The sequence below is a fragment of the Eubalaena glacialis genome, chromosome 7 (genome assembly GCF_028564815.1).
Source record: "Eubalaena glacialis isolate mEubGla1 chromosome 7, mEubGla1.1.hap2.+ XY, whole genome shotgun sequence".
Taxonomy (NCBI): domain Eukaryota; kingdom Metazoa; phylum Chordata; class Mammalia; order Artiodactyla; family Balaenidae; genus Eubalaena; species Eubalaena glacialis.
In genome coordinates this window covers 98,885,505-98,905,079 of record NC_083722.1, presented here as the reverse complement: position 1 = coordinate 98,905,079, position 19,575 = coordinate 98,885,505, and positions in this window count along the sequence as shown.

Here is a 19,575-nt window from a genome sequence, read left to right as displayed (position 1 = left end):
AGACGAAAAGACAACCATCAGAATGGGAGAAAATATTTGCAAATGAATCAACGGACAGAGGATTAATCTCCAAAATATATAAATAGCTCATGCAGCTCAATATTAAAAAAAAACAAACAACGTAATCCAAAAATGGGCAGAAGACCTAAATAGACATTTCTCCAAAGAAGACATACAGATGGCCAAGAGGCACATGAAAAGCTGCTCAACATCACTAATTATTAGAGAAATGCAAATCAAAACTACAATGAGGTATCACCTCATGCCGGTTAGAATGGGCATCATGAGAAAATCTACAAACAACAAATGCTGGAGAGGGTGTGGAGAAAAGGGAACCCTCTTGCACTGTTGGTGGGAATGTAAATTGATACAGCCACTATGGAGAACAGCATGCAGGTTCCTTAAAAGACTAAAAATAGAATTACCATATGACCTAGCAATCCCACTACTGGGCATATACCCAGAGAAAACCATAATTCAAAAAGACACATGCACTCCAATGTTCCTTGCAGCACTGTTTACAATAGCCAGCTCATGGAAGCAACCTAAATGCCCACTGACAGACGAATGGATAAAGAAGATGTGGTACATATATACAATGGGATATTACTCAGCCATAAAAAGGAATGAAATTGGGTCATTTGTAGACATGGATGGACCTAGAGAGTGTCATACAGAGTGAAGTAAGTCAGAAAGAGAAAAACAAATATCGTATATTAACGCATATATGTGGAATCTAGAAAAATGGTACAGATGAACCAGTTTGCAAGGCAGCAATAGAGACACAGATGTAGAGAACAAACCTATGCACACCAAGGGGGGAAAGCAGGGGTGGTGATGGTGGTGGTGGGATGAATTGGGAGATTGGGATTGACATATATAGACTAATATGTATAAAATAGATAACTAGTAAGAACCTGCTATATAAAATAATATATAAAATAAACAAAAACAAAAACAAAACAAAACAAAACAATAAGAACAAGAAGATTTGAGGGAATAAAGGAAAAAAAAAAAAAAGAAGAAGTCAATGAACCCGCAGAGACCTGTATGGGCTTTTGCCCACAAAACAAAGATAAAAACAAAAACAAATTTTGGGGATTTAAACTACCCTGTGCTCCCTGTGGTACTACAAACAATAGAATTCTACATATCACCTGTATTGGGGTTACCTAGAGGTCCCAATGGGAAGTCATGATCACTTTTTTGGTGTCTAATGGTAGTGAGAGGAAGGTGGATTCAGCAATTAACTTTAGAGTGCCATTGACCTTGAATCTCCTGATACTTTCTTTCTCATGAATTTAATTAAATTATTTTATGTAATTATATTTTTAATGACTTACTCCCCAAAAGACTGAAAGCACCTTGAGAGGAAGAATTATGGTTGCCTGTTTACCACTCTATCCCTAAGCCAAGCAGAGTGCCTGGTGCATAGTGAATGTTCAGTAAATAATTGTTTAATGAATGAATGCTCAAATCATATACACACACACACACATAAGGCTCATATCTAGTTATAATAGAAAGAGCCCTAGTGTGGGATTTAGGTGTTCTAGGTATAATCCTTATCTATTCACTAATTATGTGTGACCTTGGCAAGTCATAACCTTTTCAGAACTTCAGTTCTTCTTCTGCAAAATGGAATGATTAGATTTAAATCAGTGATTTATGAAATGTCCTTGCTCTGCAGATATTTTCGAGAACAGGATAGGATTAGAGAATGTGTGCAGTGGGCAGGCTTGGTACCTCTAGTTTCTAACTCATTAAGAACAAGATTAATTTATTTTAAATATTAGGCTTAACATTTGAAGAGTGTGTCTGTAGCTTACAAACACACACACACACACACACACACACACAGAGTACACAATCGGGGAGAATATCTCCAAGTTTTCTTATGTCTTCTTGAGATAGGCTGGTCTATAACCAGAAAAGACAACAGAGTGTTTCTCTCCATCTTAGCTTTGTAGTAAGTGGTTAAAAATCCTGTAAGCATTGTTAAGAATCTGGATTGTTTAGTCAAGAATTGGTAGAAAAAGAGTTATAATAACCCTTATAGTAACAGGAATTGCAATAGTAAGCTGGTCCTGTATTGTTCTGTATCTAGAAACCTCATGTATGTATTCTACTAATCAGAAAAAATAAATAAATATTCTCATAAGTGTTTGATGTGTGTGTGTGATGTTGACATATCTGCAGTTACCTAACTTTTACCACGTATTTTACTAAGAAATTTTAAAAAAACTGATAAAATACAACAGCACTATAAAGTAGATACAATTTTCTTTCCTTTTTATATCTCTTCAGTCAAAATGTTTATTGAGCATCTATATATCCTTGTTAACATTCAATGGAATGGGCAATGAATATGAAAGTAAAGACATACAAACTCCATGCTTTCATGGCACTAATATGAGAATTGAGTGGTGGGGACAGAAAAAAAACACAAATAAATTCATAATATGCTTTGAGGGATTTCCCTGGTTGCGCAGTGGATAAGATTCTGTGCTCCCCATGCAGGGGGCTCGAGTTTGACCCCTGGTCAGGGGACTAGATCCCACATGCATGCAGCATCTAAGAGTTAACATGCCACAACTGAGAAGCCCACGTGCTGCAACTAAGGAGCCCGCCTGCCACAGCTAAGACCCAGTGCAACCAAATAAATAAATAAATAAATATTAGAAAATATACTTTGAGATAGAGATGTTTCATCACTCTTACTAAAGATATTCAGTTATCTCTAAAAAAAATAAAGAGGGCAATGGAATAGAGCATGATGAGGGTGGAGTTGGAGGAGAAGAAAAGTTACATTTGAGAGAGCTGTTGGGAAAAATCTGAGTAGAGAACACTTGAGCTGAGATCTGTGTAATGAGAGGGGAATGCTCCTGGAGAAAACGATTGAAATTCCCTGGGCATGAAAGAACTTGGCATTTCTTGAAAACAGAAATAATTAAGAACCTGAGGCACAGATAGTTTGTTTTCTTACAGCTAGTATATGGAAGTGCCAAATGTAACCCAGGTTTGCCTGATTCCAAAGCTGTTTCTCTTAAACACTAAGCAATATGGCTTCCCTTTGAAATGGGTTTGGCAGCTCTACAGTTAAAATCCATAGGACATACCAGAAAGTTTCTCAGGATTAAAAGCTGCATGGTTTTGGTGATATTGTGAAAACATTTAAAGACTTGAACTGCTGAACATCTGGGACTATTGCAATAGTATTATCTAGTAGCAGTATTTCTTTATTATATATTAAGAAATATCCTGTAAAATCCCTCCTTCCTGCTAACTTCATAGCTGCCAGTGAGATGAGGTACCTTAAGGCAAAGATATGGCCAGGTAATTGGAACTGCAAATTGATAACAATTAGATCTTTTGTACTTGAATAGCAGCAAGCAATAATTTTAATTGACAATGGAGTAGGCTGTAACTGATGTCCATGATTCTGAAGGAGAAGAGAGTAGAAGACAGAGGAAAAAGCCTTGGACTGTGATTGTGAACGCAATAAAAATGAGAAACAATGGGTAAATTTAGAAAATAGGATTAGAAAATTGGGCATAAACCATTATAAGTAGAATCCTTAATATATACCTAAGATTTTAAACTCCCAGGAATAAGGAACATGCTATTGGTGCTCCCTTTGGGACAGCACAAACTTATTCTTGTTTTGGAGAGATTTTAGAAATAATTTTAAACAGGAAAATTTGTACAACACTAGGACTTCTGTCACAGTTTTGATACTTGTTCATACAGTTCTTTTCCATTTTTGAGCTCTAAGGGTTTCATGGGTCCCTGGCTCATTAATTTTTATAATGTGCTTATGCTGTACATATCAAACTTTATTATTACCTAAACATGAGAAATGCCATACAGAATGGTTGCAGAATTTACTGTTTATCACAAAACTATTAAGAAATGCAAAGAATGCTTTTAGTCACTAGCTCTCACTGATTATTTTGTGTGAAACTGAGTCACTTATGCACTGTCCTTGGGCTAGAAAGGAAGAAAATAGCATCTAAGGCCGAATGATACAATCTGCATGAAGTAAATGGCTTAATAAAATATCTTCACACTATCTATCCTCGGCAATTCTCCAATGATATTTCCTCACTTATTCAAAATATATTCTCTTATTTCAAAATGCATTAATATTTGGAAAGTACAAAAATATATGAAGAAATGAGGGGGAAATATCATTACCGATTGTCAACCAATATTTTTTCTGTGATTATTGTTTCCGGGGTTGAGATGTTATTGCCTACACTCTTCTGTTTCCTGCTTTACAGTTCAATGTGACAAAACCAATGTTTTACTATATCCTCACAACCTTCATAAGTAAAATTTTGATGACTGCACATCATTTCTCCTAACACTGGATTCATTTTTCTCAATTATTATGACAAACATTGTATCAAGGAGTATCTTGGTGCATAATTTTTCCATTTCAGATGATCTTGAGTTGACTTCTAAACTGGGCAAATGAATGGTTAATATTTTAAAAATGATATTCACATCCTAGAGTTTAAAATCTCATATGGCTAGAGTGGCACTTATCAAATTTAAAGTGTGCCTGAAGTATTTGGAGATTGTTTTGAAAAGTGAAATTCTGATTCGGTAGGAATCAGATGGGGCCTGAGATTCTGTATTCTAACAACGTTGTAAGTGCTGCTGATGCACACTTTGATTGGAAGATGCTAGTGATTTTTTCCTAAATGTGTGAGTGGTAGAAATATTTCAAAGTCCATGCATATCCAAGAACACAATGTTTCTGCCATCCAGGAAAGACATCATGATTGGATACGCATTTTTTAGGTTTATATGTTATTCTCTGAAAATTCTTTAGAAAGTCCATTCTTTTCTGACATTTCTGTTTTGTAGAAGAGAAGTCTGAGGACACTGGACTTTGTTTTCATTTGTAGTTAGATAACCTCTTACATTTCCCCCCTGTGTGTTTATAGGGTCATAATTCAAAAATGAATTCAAGCAGCAGGGCCAAGTAAGCTTGTGTAGGACTAATGATCTTGCAGACACTAAGCATGAACTCCAGATAAAATACAAACAACTATGAGAAGACACTGGGGAGTGAGCAAAAGCGATGATATTCTAGAGGGGAACTGACACTTGGAAAGAGGAAAGAGCACAAGGTGAATTTCTGGTGGCTATGGTTTTTAGTCTGAGGGTAAGTCATAGTCAGTGTCACACAGGCAATTAAAACTCCAAAAGAAAACTCAGTGTTTTTGGCAAGATGCACTGGGGGGGTTAGAGTTTGAGGAACCACTTCCCCATAAAAGTCAGATGGTAGTCCTTCCTGCAAAGGAGATATTCAGAAAGGGGAGCCCCAAGTCTGTGATTTAACTCTACTGACATCCTAGGCTGACCTCTGAAACGTGCCTGTGTGGACCACACTGCCAGAAACTCAGCTAAGGATGAAGGAACTGACATTTTAGTTGCTTCCCTTAGGGGAATGAGTTTAAGAAAAAAATGCATAGTGCTCAGTTTAGTCATCTACTGAAAGGAATTAACAAGAATGAAAAAAATGCAGAAGTATAACCCTGGTATTGTTTCAGAAGACAATATCAAATATTGTTGATATCAGTCTTACCACAAATTGATCTGTATGTTTTATGTACTCCCTATCATAATTCTAGCAAACCTGGTTTTAAAATTCATATGGAAATGTTAAGGACCTAGAATATCCAGAGCAAACTTGAGAAAGATAAAGTTGGAAGATTATGCTACATAATTTCAAGATTAACATATGGTGATCAAATAATTATTTTACTGGCACAAAGATCAATAAGTGTGTTAAATTAATAGGATAGAGAGCTAAGAATTCGATATGTACTTATATGTCTATTTTATTTTTTTAGACAAAGACATGAAAACAATCCAATGGGAGAAAAAACAGTCAACAAATGGTGTTGGAAAAACTGGATATCTCTAGAGAAAACAATATACCTGGACACCTACCCTACACTAAAAACAAATATTAATTTGAGATCTATTATAGACATAAATATAAATAGAAAAACTATAGAGCTTTTAGAGAAAAATATAAGAGAAAATCTTTGCGAGCTGGGTGTAAGCAAAGATTTCTTAGGACATAAGAATCAAAACCATAAAAGAAAAAATGATAAAGTTAGATTTCCTCAAAACTAAATATTTCTCCTTATTAAAAAAAAAATCTCACAACTTTGAAATGAAAACATGCATAAAATTTATAAAGTGTAAGTAGATAAATAGTCAAACAACATAGAGTTAGCTTGAATGGGCTCCCACTGGCCTAACTGGGGACAATGTGAACCTTACAATTAATGAGTAATGGATTATAATCGTTTCAGTAAAAATGATCCATGAAACTACTGATAAATAAGTAAATAAATAAAGTACATGGGGTAGTAACATGGTTCTAATAGTAGAATGGCAACCAATAAAAGAAGAAGTGATGATAAAATTGAGACCCATTATTTTGCAGCTATCTTTGGGATAATTATTGTAGGCAAGCCATCAATAGGTGCTAATATCTGTGGGTGAAATTTAAATAAGAGAGGATATTCACACGGTCTCACATATCTATGCCCAGGTTACTTATGAATTATGAATGAACAATGGTAAGTTTAAAGTGAAGGAATCTGGCAGACTCTACCTTTAACCAAGAGATCAAAGTAAACATCACTAGTAATGGGACAAACTGATAACATTCACTTCTTCATGTGATTCACTGAAAAGGACACAGCATTACTCACATGGTCTTACATGAGACAAACCCAATTGAGGAACATTCTACAAAACAACCGACCTGTACTCTTCAAATGTCAGTGTCATGAAATTAAAAAAAAAAAAAAAAAAAAAGAGAAATTATTCCAGATTAAAGGCTAAACAACCATGAGACCTGAATGTCATGCATCATCCTAGATTAGTTCATAAATGGGTGAAAATCCTATTAAGGACAATTAGTGAAATTGAATAAGAACTTTATTATTAGCATTGTTAATGTCAAATTTTCTGAATGTGATCATTTGTTTCACTTTGGTTATGTAAGAAAATTAATGACCTTGTTTTAAGAGAGAGAGAGAGAAGCATATAGCAAATACAGTGAAAGGTACCAATTTCTGAAGGATATATGGGTATTAATTGAATTATTCTTGTGACTTTTAAGGTTTAAATTTTTTTCAAAGTGAAAAATTCAAAAACATAACAAAAATAATCTAAATAAAATTTTTTTCTGCTGTTTACTTAGGAGAGATTTCTTCATAAATGGATTGATCTTAATCTGTGATTAGGGCCTTTCCTCAGCACATGGAGGTTTTTTTAATGATATCATTTTTTAATGTCTCTTTTCCAAATGTTCTCGTTCTTCTTTTCCACCATGGGAACAAGTACTTTTCTTATATTTTTAATGTCATTATCCATCCCACATACTTTGTATCTTTCTCTTTCATTTTTTTTTTTTTAAATTAATTAATTTATTTGTTTATTTTTGGCTGTGTTGGGTCTTCGTTTCTGTGCGAGGGCCTTCTCTAGTTGCGGCAAGCGGGGGCCACTCTTCATTGCGGTGCGTGGGCCTCTCACTATCGCGGCCTCTCTTGTTGCGGAGCACAGGCTCCAGACGTGCAGGCTCAGTAGTTGTGGCTCACGGGCCTAGTTGCTCCGCGGCATGTGGGATCCTCCCAGACCAGGGCTTGAACCCGTGTCCCCCGCATTGGCAGGCAGATTCTCAACCGCTGCGCCACCAGGGAAGCCCCTCTCTTTCATTTTTAATGAATATATTTTAAAATATTTTTGCCCTAACTTTCTGCCTTCTAGTGGCTCTTTTCAAGATGGTTCTCCAAATCACTGATTTTATTTCCACACTGTTAAAATTCAGGATTCTACTACTGCATAGATCCTTTCCCTAAACCTCTCTGTTATCATTTTATATTTCAGCTCAACCTATTTTCTGAAAACCTTGCTCCTACTTTTTCTTAGAGTCTTTTTCTACCTGCATCCAAAGGAAGATGCCAGCTTCATCTAACACTTCTTAGTACGTCATTATCAGGGGTTTTCCTTTCCGTGAGTTTTCAGATAATGATTCTTTTCTTGTCATATACTGCAGTATTTTGTTCTCATTCTCACCTATGAAACTGCTGACTCATCCAAAAAGGATGAGAGGGCAAGCTAGTCTGCCATTTGCTAATAGAAGACTTGTCTTAGTGCAGTGCTCCTAATCATTCGAATGCTTCTATGTTAGACTGAGTTGAGGTCTGTATCTTTACCTCATGCTGGCTACCTGAGGTATGTTTTATATGGGGAGAACTTTCTAACTCTTCCTGCAGGATGTGCTCACAAGATTCCACTTCCCAGTATTCAAATTGCCTTTACAGTTTTCCCCTCCTTGCACAGTTATTTTTTTTTTTTTTGGTGTTTAGTCACTGAATGCTTGGAGATGCTCCAGATCATTGTCTGTACATTAGAGAGATAACTAAGTCCTATATGCCTGTTGGTATAGATTTCTTTTTTTAACTAAGAAGGACAGGTAGTAAAGAAAGGCACAAGAGTCTTTTGTGTTTGTTTGTTTGTTCCCAAATATTTATTTATCTATTTTTTTAAATTTATTTATTTATTTTGGCCACACTGGGCAGCTTGTGGGATCTTAGTTCCCCAACCAGGGATCAAACCCGGGCCCTTGGCAGTGAAAGCACGGAGTCCTAACCACTGGACTGCCAGGGAGTTCCCCCAAATACTTTCTGGGCTCCTGCTCTGTATCAGGTACTGTTCTTACCATTTTATGTTCATTATCAAAAGTCACAAGAGTCCTCTTATTACTCTCAGAACATCATAGAATTGCTGGGTCATAAATGATTATAATTTTACCCCCTGTCCTAGACCTATCAAACTTTTGGAACTAGAATTTGGATCTAAACCAAACTTTTAGGTCCTGGCAATAAACTGACTTCCTCTCTTAGAATTTTTAAAATTGAGTATTAATTATTTCCTGTGGCTTCAAAGTCAGGCAAAAGTGGGTAGAAGATTCATCAGAGTCAGATAGTCTAATCATTTTAGCTAAGTTTCCCCATTATCTTTATCTGTAAAAAAAATAAGTTTTAATTAATGGTAGAATGAACTTTTGAGCAAAGAGTCAACTAAGAAAATAAGAGATATAATTTTAATCCCAGTGATGAATGCCTATTTTCCTTTCTTGGATTGAGCCCTTTTGTTTCTTAGGTATATTTTCAAAATTCATATTTTGTGTTCTGCAGTAACTACAATATACTGGAGCAAGGGCATGTTCTTTATTTTGAAAATTGCTTTGAAGGTGTATATCTTAAAATAAATCAAGTTAAGATATAACTTTTGTTATTAGTTTGTAGTTGTATAGTTGTACATTGCAGTGAATGTGGCTGGATTTATATCTACTTTTAGGGATTTATTGGTGTTTTCTTTATGGCTTGATATGTAAGCAATCATTTTAAACGTTCCATTGGCTCTTGAAAAGAAGGAGCAGTACTTACATAGGATTTAGGATTTGAAATAGAGTTATACATAAAACATATCCTGTTAATATATTACTCAGGCCTTTCTTTTTGTTTACTTGCTCTATCAAAGACTATGTTAAAAATTTTCAATTAAATTTGTGTCTCTGGCTATTTCTCTATATATTTCTTAGCATATGTTTTAAGTATTTAAAGTCTAGGTTAAGTGCTTAAAAGTTTACTACTATTTCTACTTTCTGTACACTGGGGCATGTGTTTTTAGCATACAAACGTGAACTATAAAAATTACATATATAATATAGTAATTCTTTTCTTTTTTGGATTATTTCATCCGTCAAAGGCCGATAGGTTATATTTAAAAATTCTATGACTGTTTCTATTTCTCCTATGTCTAAGTACTTATTTTATATATTTAGATAATAGGTTATCACTTTTTGAAGTCTCATCACAGTTGGACGCTCACCATGGATTGTGTGTTTTTAACCTTTATCTGCTTAAAAGCTCACCTTGAACTCCACTTTCATGTTGTTATTGGAATCCTTGTCTGACTTTTATTGCATTTGTACTATATATATTTGCCCGTCTTTTTCCTTTTAGTCTTTCAGGTGTACTTTGTTTCACCCCGCACCTTGCTGAAAGTATGTAGTTTATTTATGTATATGTATATATATGTCTACTTACTTATTTTAGACTATATCCAAGAATAATTAAGTGCTTTCACTGAAGTATAATTTACATGTAGTGAAACACACTTCTTAAATATATAATTTGGCGATTTTGGTGCGTAACGAATACATCATTCAAGAAAGAGAATATTTTCATTACCGCAGAAACAGCCCCCTCACGTCCTTCTCTAGTAAACTCTGTTCCCAGAAGAACCACTCTTCTGATTTTTATACTCACAGATTAATTTTTCCTGTCATCAACCTTTCTATAAATGTGACCATACCTAACATACTGATATGTAGTCTGGCTTATTTTACTCCAAATGGTGTTTTCAAGATTCATCTATTTTGTTGCTTGAATCAGTAATTGCTTTTACTCATTTTTGAGAAGCATTTCATTATACAGATATACTGTAATTTTTATACTATACTATTCTCCTTTTGATGGAGAATACTTAGGTTATTTCCAGTGTTATTTAGGTTGTTTCCACTGTCATTTAGGTTATTTCCATTGTCATTTAGGTTACTGCCACCGTTCACTTATTATGAATAAGAAGCTACTATGAAAATTCTTAGATGAGTCTTTTGATATGAGTATACATATTTAAAGCTTATGTATGAAATTGCCATATAACTTTCCAAAGTGATTATATCATTTTCAACCCCACCTGCAATGGAACAAGTTGCTCTACAACAGCAGTAGGTGAAACAGAGTGTGTATACACCTGGAGTTCCTGAGACCTTTTCAGGAGGTTTGAAAAATTCAAACTATTTTCCTAATAATACTAAGATGGTATTTGTCTTTTCTACCATGTTGATATCTGCACTTTTGGAAGAAAAGCAATGGGGGCAAGGGGGGAGGTAAAAATAAATCTGATGTTTATTACAGCATAATCAGAGCAGTAGCACCAAACTGTACAGATAGTCATTGCTTTCTTCACTGCCATACACTTAGAGCTAAGAGAGAGAGAGAGAGAGAGAGAGAGAGAGAAAGAAAGAGAGAGAGAGAGAGAGAGAGAAAGAAAGAAAGAAAGAAAGAAAGAAAGAAAAGAAAGAAAGAAAGGAAGGAAGGAAGAAAGAAAGAAAGGAAGGAAGGAAGGAAGAAAGAAAGGAAAGAAAGAAAGGAAGGAAGAAACAAAGAAAGAAAGGAAAGAAAGAAAGAAAGAAAGAAAGAAAGGAAGAAAGAAAGGAAGAAAGGAAGGAAGACAAAGAAAGAAAGAAAAGATGTCAGTACTACAGAAGAATGTCCTTGGTGAAGCAGTAAAAATCGCTAATTTTACTAAATTTTCACACTTTAGTACACAGTTTTTTTTTTTTAATGTCTTTATTGGAGTATAATTGCTTTGGAGTTGTGTTAGTTTCTGCTGTATAACAAAGTGAATCAGCTAAATGTATAGATATATCCCCATATCCCCTCCCTCTTGTATCTCCCTCCCACCCTCCCTATCCCACCCCTCTAGGTGGTCACAAACCACCGAGCTGATCTCCCTGTGCCATGCAGCTGCTTCCCACTAGCTGCCTATTTTACATTTGGTAGTGTATATATGTCAGTGTTACTCTCTCACTTCGTCCCACCTTACCCTTCCCCCTCCCCATGTCCTCAAGTCCATTCTCTATGTCTGCATCTTCATTCCTGTCCTGCCCCTAGGTTCATCAGAGCCATTTTTTTTTTTAGATTCCATATATATGAGTACACTTAATTTTAATATTCTTTGCGACAAATAGGAAGTACATATAAATCTCTACTGTTGTATTCTGAAGTATAATGGCTATCTTGACAAACAGCACCTTAATTGTGAGGGAAACTGGCTGCCTTTTTCATGGAGCACCATTTTTACTTAAAAAATGACTGACAGTCTATGATTATTCAGAGTGGATATTTGTTAAACATTTTTCAAAAATTAACTAATTGTGTCTGTCACTCCAAGAAAAATAACTGACTGTACGTGTTACCAGTGATGAAAGTTGAGCTTTTAAGCAAAAACTAGAATGTAAAAAAAACTTATATGCACTGGCTTCCCAATATTTAAAGATGTAGTTGATAAATTTGGTGGTGATATAAATGAATGTGATACTGCATAATGAAATATGTCAACATTTAGAAGATCTCAATAACTTAGTAAAACCAATATTTTTCAAATAAACAACATACAATGTTATAAAATCATGCTTGAGTGAAAGATCTATCCAAAGTTTGATAGATCATCTGATTTTAATGTAACAGAATGAGAAAAGCTTACTGATACGTGTTTTAGTTTCTAAAACTGCTGTAAAGAATTACCAAAAACTTGATGGCTTAAAATAGCATAAAGTTACTCTCCCAGATTTTTAGAGGCCATAAATCCAGGCCCAAGGTGTTGGCAAGGCGGAGTTCCATTTCAAGACTTTAGGGGAGAATAACTTTATGCTATTTTAAGCCATCGAGTTAGTGCATTGCTTCTTCCAGCTTCTGGTAGCTCCAGGCATTCTTTGGTTTGTGTCCACATCTTTCCAATCTCTGCCTCCATGGTCACACTAACTTCTCTGCTCTGCCTCAAAGTTTTGCCCCTCTCTTACTAGGATACATAACATTGCATTTAGGGCTCACCTAGATAATCCAGGATAGGCTCCTCCTCTCAAAATCCTTAACTCAATCACATCTTTTGTTGTAGAAAGTAATATTCACAGGTTCCAGGGATTAGGGCATGGGAATATTTTTAGGGAGGCCATCGTTCAGCCCGCTACCAGACGGTTTTGTATTCCATATTGTAACTAACATTTAAGGCACTACCACATTTTGAGGTTTGGTATATTATAATAGAATATACACATTAGCTGAAAAGTCTTTAAAAAATACTCCTTCCTTTTATAGTTACATTTCTGTTTGAAGCTGGATTTTCTTCAGCTACCTCGGCAAATACAACTTGTCACAATAGAATGAACAAATCAACAAATATAAGACTGCAGCGTCTATTAAGCCAAACATTAAAAAGATTTACAAAACCAGAAAACTATGCTATACTTGTCACCAAATATTATTTTTATTTGGGAAAATATAGGAATTTTTCAAGAAAATTTGTTGTTTATTTTAACATTTACTGGGTAAATTATCATAATTTTAAATTCATTAATAAATTGTGTGTTTTTAAAAATTTCTGTTTTATTTTCTAATATGGTAAATATGATATAAAAATCCACATTATGGAAAGCTCTTTGGGGTTTTCAATAATTTTTAAGAGGGTAAAGTAATTCTGAGACTACAAAGTTTGAAAACCACTGCTCTACGTCCTTTACAAAATTTGTCGCCAATCTTTTAAAATTTTGCGACTGTAGTGGCTAAGGAATAGTATCTCATTGTGGTTTTAGTCTGCCTTACCTTGATGACAGTGATGTTGAGTACCTTACTGGTTAATCCATATGCCTTTTTTTAAAAAAATGCAGCTTTTTCTAATTCCTTGTAATATTTCCTTTGACCTAATCAACACATAAAATGTGTTGCTTAATTTAAAAAAATTTTGAGATATATATTTATATACAGAAAGAGAGTTTACTCTTGAACAATGCAGGGGTTAGGAGTGCAAACCCCTCCCCCTTTATAGTTGGCCTTCCATATCCTCAGTTCTGCATCTGTAGATTCAACCAAACTCAGATCATGTAGTACTGTAGTACGTATTTATTGAAAAGAATCTGCATGTAAGTGGATCAGTGCAGTTCAAATCCATGTTGTTCAAGGGTCAACTGTATATATGTCATTGATTTTTAATTGATTTATGTTATCATCAGAGAACATATTCTGTATAATTTCACTCTTTCAAATTTATACTTATTTTGTGGCCCTGTCTATGGTCTATCTAGATAAATGTTCCATATTCAGTTTAAAAGAATGTGTAGAACTACCATATGACCTAGCAATCCCACTACTGGGCAAATACCCTGAGAAAACCATAATTCAAAAAGTCATGTACCACAATGTTCATTGCAGCACTATTTACAATAGCCAGGACATGGAAGCAACCTAAGTGTCCATCGACAGATGAATGGATAAAGAAGATGTGGCCCATATATACAATGAAATATTACTCAGCCATAAAAAGAAATGAAATTGAGTTATTTGTAGTGAGGTGGATGGACCTAGAGTCTGTCATACGAAGTGAAGTAAGTCAGAAAGAGAAAAACAAATACCATATGGTAACACATATATATGGAATCTAAAAGAAAACAATGGTTCTGAAGAACTTGTAGGCAGGACAGGAATAAAGACGCAGACGTAGAGAATGGACTTGAGGACACGGGGAGGGGGTACGGTAACTTGGGACGAAGTGAGAGAGTGGCATGGACATTATACACTACCAAATGTAACATAGCTAGCTAGTGGGAAGCAGCCACATAGCACAGGGAGATCAGCTCAGTGCTTTGCGACCACCCAGAGGCGTGGGATAGGGAGGGTGGGAGGGAGACGCAAGAGGGAGGGGATATTGGGATACATGTATATGTATAGCTGATTCACTTTGTTATACAGCAGCAACTAACACAACATTGTAAAGCATTTATACTCCAATAAAGATGTTAAAAAAAAGAATGTGTACTGTGAAGATTTGCTTGTTTGGTTGCATCTCTCCTTCCTCCAGTAATTACTCCACACTTTCCTAAAAGAGGTCTGATGATGACCTACCCTTCCTTAAAAATCGCTCATGGCTCTCTAATGCCAAATTCTATGGGGATCTTTACCTACTTTTCCAGATTCATGTCTAATTTTGTTACCTGAGCATTTGGGGCTGTTCCTAGAACATGCAGTCTCATTCATTCTTCTGTACCTTTCCAATCCCACTTCCTATACTTTTGAGTACCCTTTCTTCCTCACACACCTTGTGAAGTCTCACACTCAAGACCTTCAAATGTCATGTCCTGTCTATGACTTACATAAATATTTCTTAGATTATTTTGTTAGGAATGTTATTTACATGTTCTCTAGGCTTTCAAATTTTTTTTGTCTACTTCTTTTATAAAAAATGAAGAGAGAAGCATGAAAACTTCCACATTTAATTTTAAATTTGCTTATGTCTCCCCTAGTTCTGTCAGTTTGCCTAATACATTTAAGAGTTTCTCTTCTGAATTGCACACATGTTTAGAATTGTTATGCCTTCGTGTTGAACTGATGCTTTTTATCATTATGAAAAGGTTCTCTTTATCTCACAATATTCCTTGTCCTGAAGTTTCCTTCATCTGCTATAACTAAAACCACACCAGCTTTCTTAATGTTTTCATGGTATATACTTTTTCATATACTTCCAACATTTTTGTGTCTATATATTTAAATTGCATATCTTGTAAGTAGCTTAGAGATGTTTCCTGATATTTCTACTTAGTCTGACAAACACTGCCTTTGATAAAAATGTTTTGTCCATTTATAGTAAATGCAATTATAAAAAATAGTAAGTCTTCCTCTTTGTCCCCTTTGTTCCTCGTTTCTTGCCTTCTTTGGATGAACTGAGTGTTTTTTATGATTATATTTTAATTCTTCAAATGACTTTTCAACTATTCTTTCTATTTTGGGGGATATGGCTTAATTTATCATAGACTACCATGAATTAAGATTGTACCACTTTCCATATAATTGGATTATTATTCATTTATTCTCCCTTCTTCCTCTGTGCTATTGTTATCATATATATATTACTTTTATGTGTTACAAAATCCCAGAATATATTTTTATTTCAGTGTAAGAAAAGAAATTACTAGTCATTTTAATTTGTATAATGTTTCTTTCTGATGCTATTCATTCCTTCCTACAGCTATAAATTTCCATCTGGTATCATTAGGTTTTCTGGTTGAAAAATTTTATTTAGCATTTCTTTTTGTACATTTATTTTATGCTGGTGAAAATTCTTCCAGCTTTCATTTATCTTACAATATATTAATTTCACCTTTTCTTGAAGGTTATTTTTACTGCATACAGAATTTTAGGTTGACAGACTTTTTTTCTGTTCAGCACTTTTTAAAGATGTTATGGTACTATTTTCTGGACTCTTTTGTTTCTGATGAAGTCAATCATTATTCTTATCCCTGTTCCAATATGAACAAAAGAAATATGTTTCTTTTATGCTGGCTGACTTTAACATTTTCTCTTTTTTTCTGGCATTTTCACTTTTGATGTGCTTTCATATGTATTTCAACTGCTTGGGGTTTACTGAAGTTATTAAATCTGTAAATTTATATTTTTCAGTGAATTTGGAAAATGTTCCTCCATTGTATCTTCAAATATTTTTTCTGCCCCATTTTTTCTATCCTTCTGTGATTCAAATTACACATCAGTTAGATTGTTTGATACTGTCCTAAATGTCACTGAAATTTTATTTTCTTTCAGTCCTTATTTTCTGCATTTAATTTATAATGACTTCTCTTCAGATTCAGTGATATTTTCTTCTGATGTGACCAGTTTTTTGTTAGGTCAATCCAAATTTTTTTTCAAATTCTAGAAGATTCATTTGGTTTTTTGATACTGTCATTTCTCTAATGGTGTTTCTCATCATTTTATTAGCTCTGTCCTCTTACAGATTTTTAAACTTATTTATAATAGCTACTAAATTATACATCTGGGACATCTGTTGATCTTCTATTGACTGCTTTCTTATCCAAATTATTTGCCACATTTTTCTTATGCTTTGTATGTGTAGTAATTTCTTTATCACTGCATATCATGGGCAATATGAATGATATACTGTAGAGCCTCTGAATATTATCTGCCTCTAAAGAATATAGGGTTTTATACTTGCAGGCAGTTAAATTACTGGTAGATCACTTTGATCCTAGAGAGACTTGATTTTAGACTTAGTTATAATGGGTAAATTTTGGTTTTAATTTTACTCATAAGATATGTAGTTCTGAGTCCTGAGCTAACTTGTAAGATATGGTTCTACTGAGGTGTCAAGGGAAAGCCCACAGCATTCAAAAAGCTATTCAACAAACTTGTTGGAACTTGATTTGTAAACTCTGTCTTCCTAGATGCAGGCAACTGCTGAAATCTCTGCTCTTGCTTACTGCTTTCTTCTAGGCTTCTTGAATCCTCCCTCAGCATACGTATTTTTAAATATTGTCCAAGAATCTGAAGCAGTTACACGCAGAGTTTAGAATTTCCCCTCTATGGCTTCTTCCTTTCCAGGAGTTTCCTCCAATTCCCAGCTACTCTGATAGCACTAAGATCTAATTTTTTTCTCTTCAGCCCATTTCTGTTTGAACTGTAATCTCACTCTGTGGTAGAACACTAGGAAATGCTTTTAAGGAAAAAGCTATTTAAACATGGCATTCTTTCTCTCAAGAATTATGTCCTCTACAGTTTCTGGCTGTTTGTTTATTGGTAGCTTTAGGTATTTATTTTAATATTTTGTGCAGAATTTATACACAGTGATCACAGGATTAATGTAACACAAGCTTTTCTGCCATTTTCAGAACTGGCATTCCCCTACTGGTGAGAAGAATTTTCTTTCAATAAGAATATTCATTTCATTACCAGTGAAAGTAACAAAAATATTTGATCTGTTACTTTATCTTACGTTTTCTGTTTTATACACTTTTTTGATAATGTTTATATTTTTCAATCTAATTTTTTCCCTTTGATAACTTGAGAGACACAGAATAAAAAAGGAAAAGATGGACTGTTTGGTAGTCATGGTCCAAGTAGCATAATAATCATTTTAAAGCTGTTCAATTGATCAATAATATATTAAAAGCCAATGTATCAGTGACAGCCCCTTCCTTCCAAAAGTCAGTCAATCAGAAACACATTCACTCTAATATATATGCCACTAAGTGCCACGCAATCAAAAACAGTTTCATCCAAGTAACTATGATTTTACCGATGATGTCACCCCACGTGCACCTCTGAGATTCCACCAATCTCTGAACTCTATGATTTTTAAAATTCTCATGTATGATTAGTAGTCTGCTCTGCCTGGAGAGATTGTGCCTGATTATCAATATTCTTCTATACTGTAATAAGCAATAAAATCATCTTCAGAATTTTTTTTTTAGTTCCTCAGTGATGGTCGTGTCATCCTTTAACAGTATAAAGCCTGTTTTAAATTTTACTAATTATTACTATTATATATTCCTATCAGTGTCAGGATGAATGCCCTCTTCCCTCTCAGTCTTCACTCTACTTTTGTTGAACTATCAGTTTTTTGGTATGATATTCACGGTTTAGTTTATATATTTATCTGATTATCTTATATTTAAATACAGTATGTTTTTCTTTTTTCATTAAGATGAGTTCTAATTTATATCCATAATTATACAAGTCATTACAGTTAATTTTATATTTAAGTTGCTTCTTTGTGTGTTCTTTATTTTGATTCATTTTTGGATTACTTGAAATTTGCCCCTGGGTAATTTTTATCAGGAGCTCTTCCTAGTTTATTTCCTGCATTTTTCTATATCCAAGATTTTTTGTTTTGTCTTGTTCTGCCTTCAGACTATAATAATAATATGTTTGAGTACAGCCTTTGTTGATACAACCTTTCAGCCTTCACCCTGAACACCTAGCCTCTTGTTTTGTAGTATTACTGTTGCAGAGCTATAGAATCATGATAACCTATACTTTTTGCTGTTGTTGTTAGTAACCTTACATTTGTTTTCTGACCTGATGCCTTTACGGTACTTTTTAAATCCTTGAAATGAGATAATTTCATTAAGGTTTTTTATAATTTTTATCTCTATGTATTCATTTTGCCTCCTATACAGTGAGTCCTTTTTCTTAAAATATTTTTTAAATTTATTTATTTTATTTTATTTATTTTTGGCTGCATTGGATCTTTGTTGCTGTGTGTGGGTTTTCTCTAGTTGCAGCGAGTGGGGGCTACTCTTCGTTGTGCGAAGGGCTTCTCATTGCGGTGGCTTCTCTTGTTGCGGAGCATGGGCTCTAGGTGCGCGGGTTTCAGTAGTTGTGGCGCATGGGCTTTGTTGCTCCGCGGCATGTGGGATTTCCGGGACCAGGGCTCGAACCCAAGTCCCCCACATTGGCAGGTGGATTCTTAACCACTGCACCACCAGGGAAGCCCTACAGTGAGTCTTTTTAATCTAAACTACAGTTCTTTCCTCTTTATATGACATTACTCTACTATATCTTTAAATATTCATTTATTTTCCACTTAATTTATTCCCTAATTATTATTCTAGAAAAAAAAACAAAACTATACGTCATGGAATACAAGGTCTTTTATGATCCAGTCACTCACTATCTTTTACATTTATCTTTTAGTGAATCCTTTCAACTCCACACCTGATGCTTTAGACACATAGACCTGCTTTCTGAATCCTTATTCAACATTCATAATCAAGATTTTCAATTTGTATAAAGCATTTCTAGAACTCCTAGATAGAACTGTTCAATGGCTCCATTCTGCTACCACTGGTACCAACACATATTTTATCAGAGCACAGATGAAACTCAATTGCTTTTACATGTT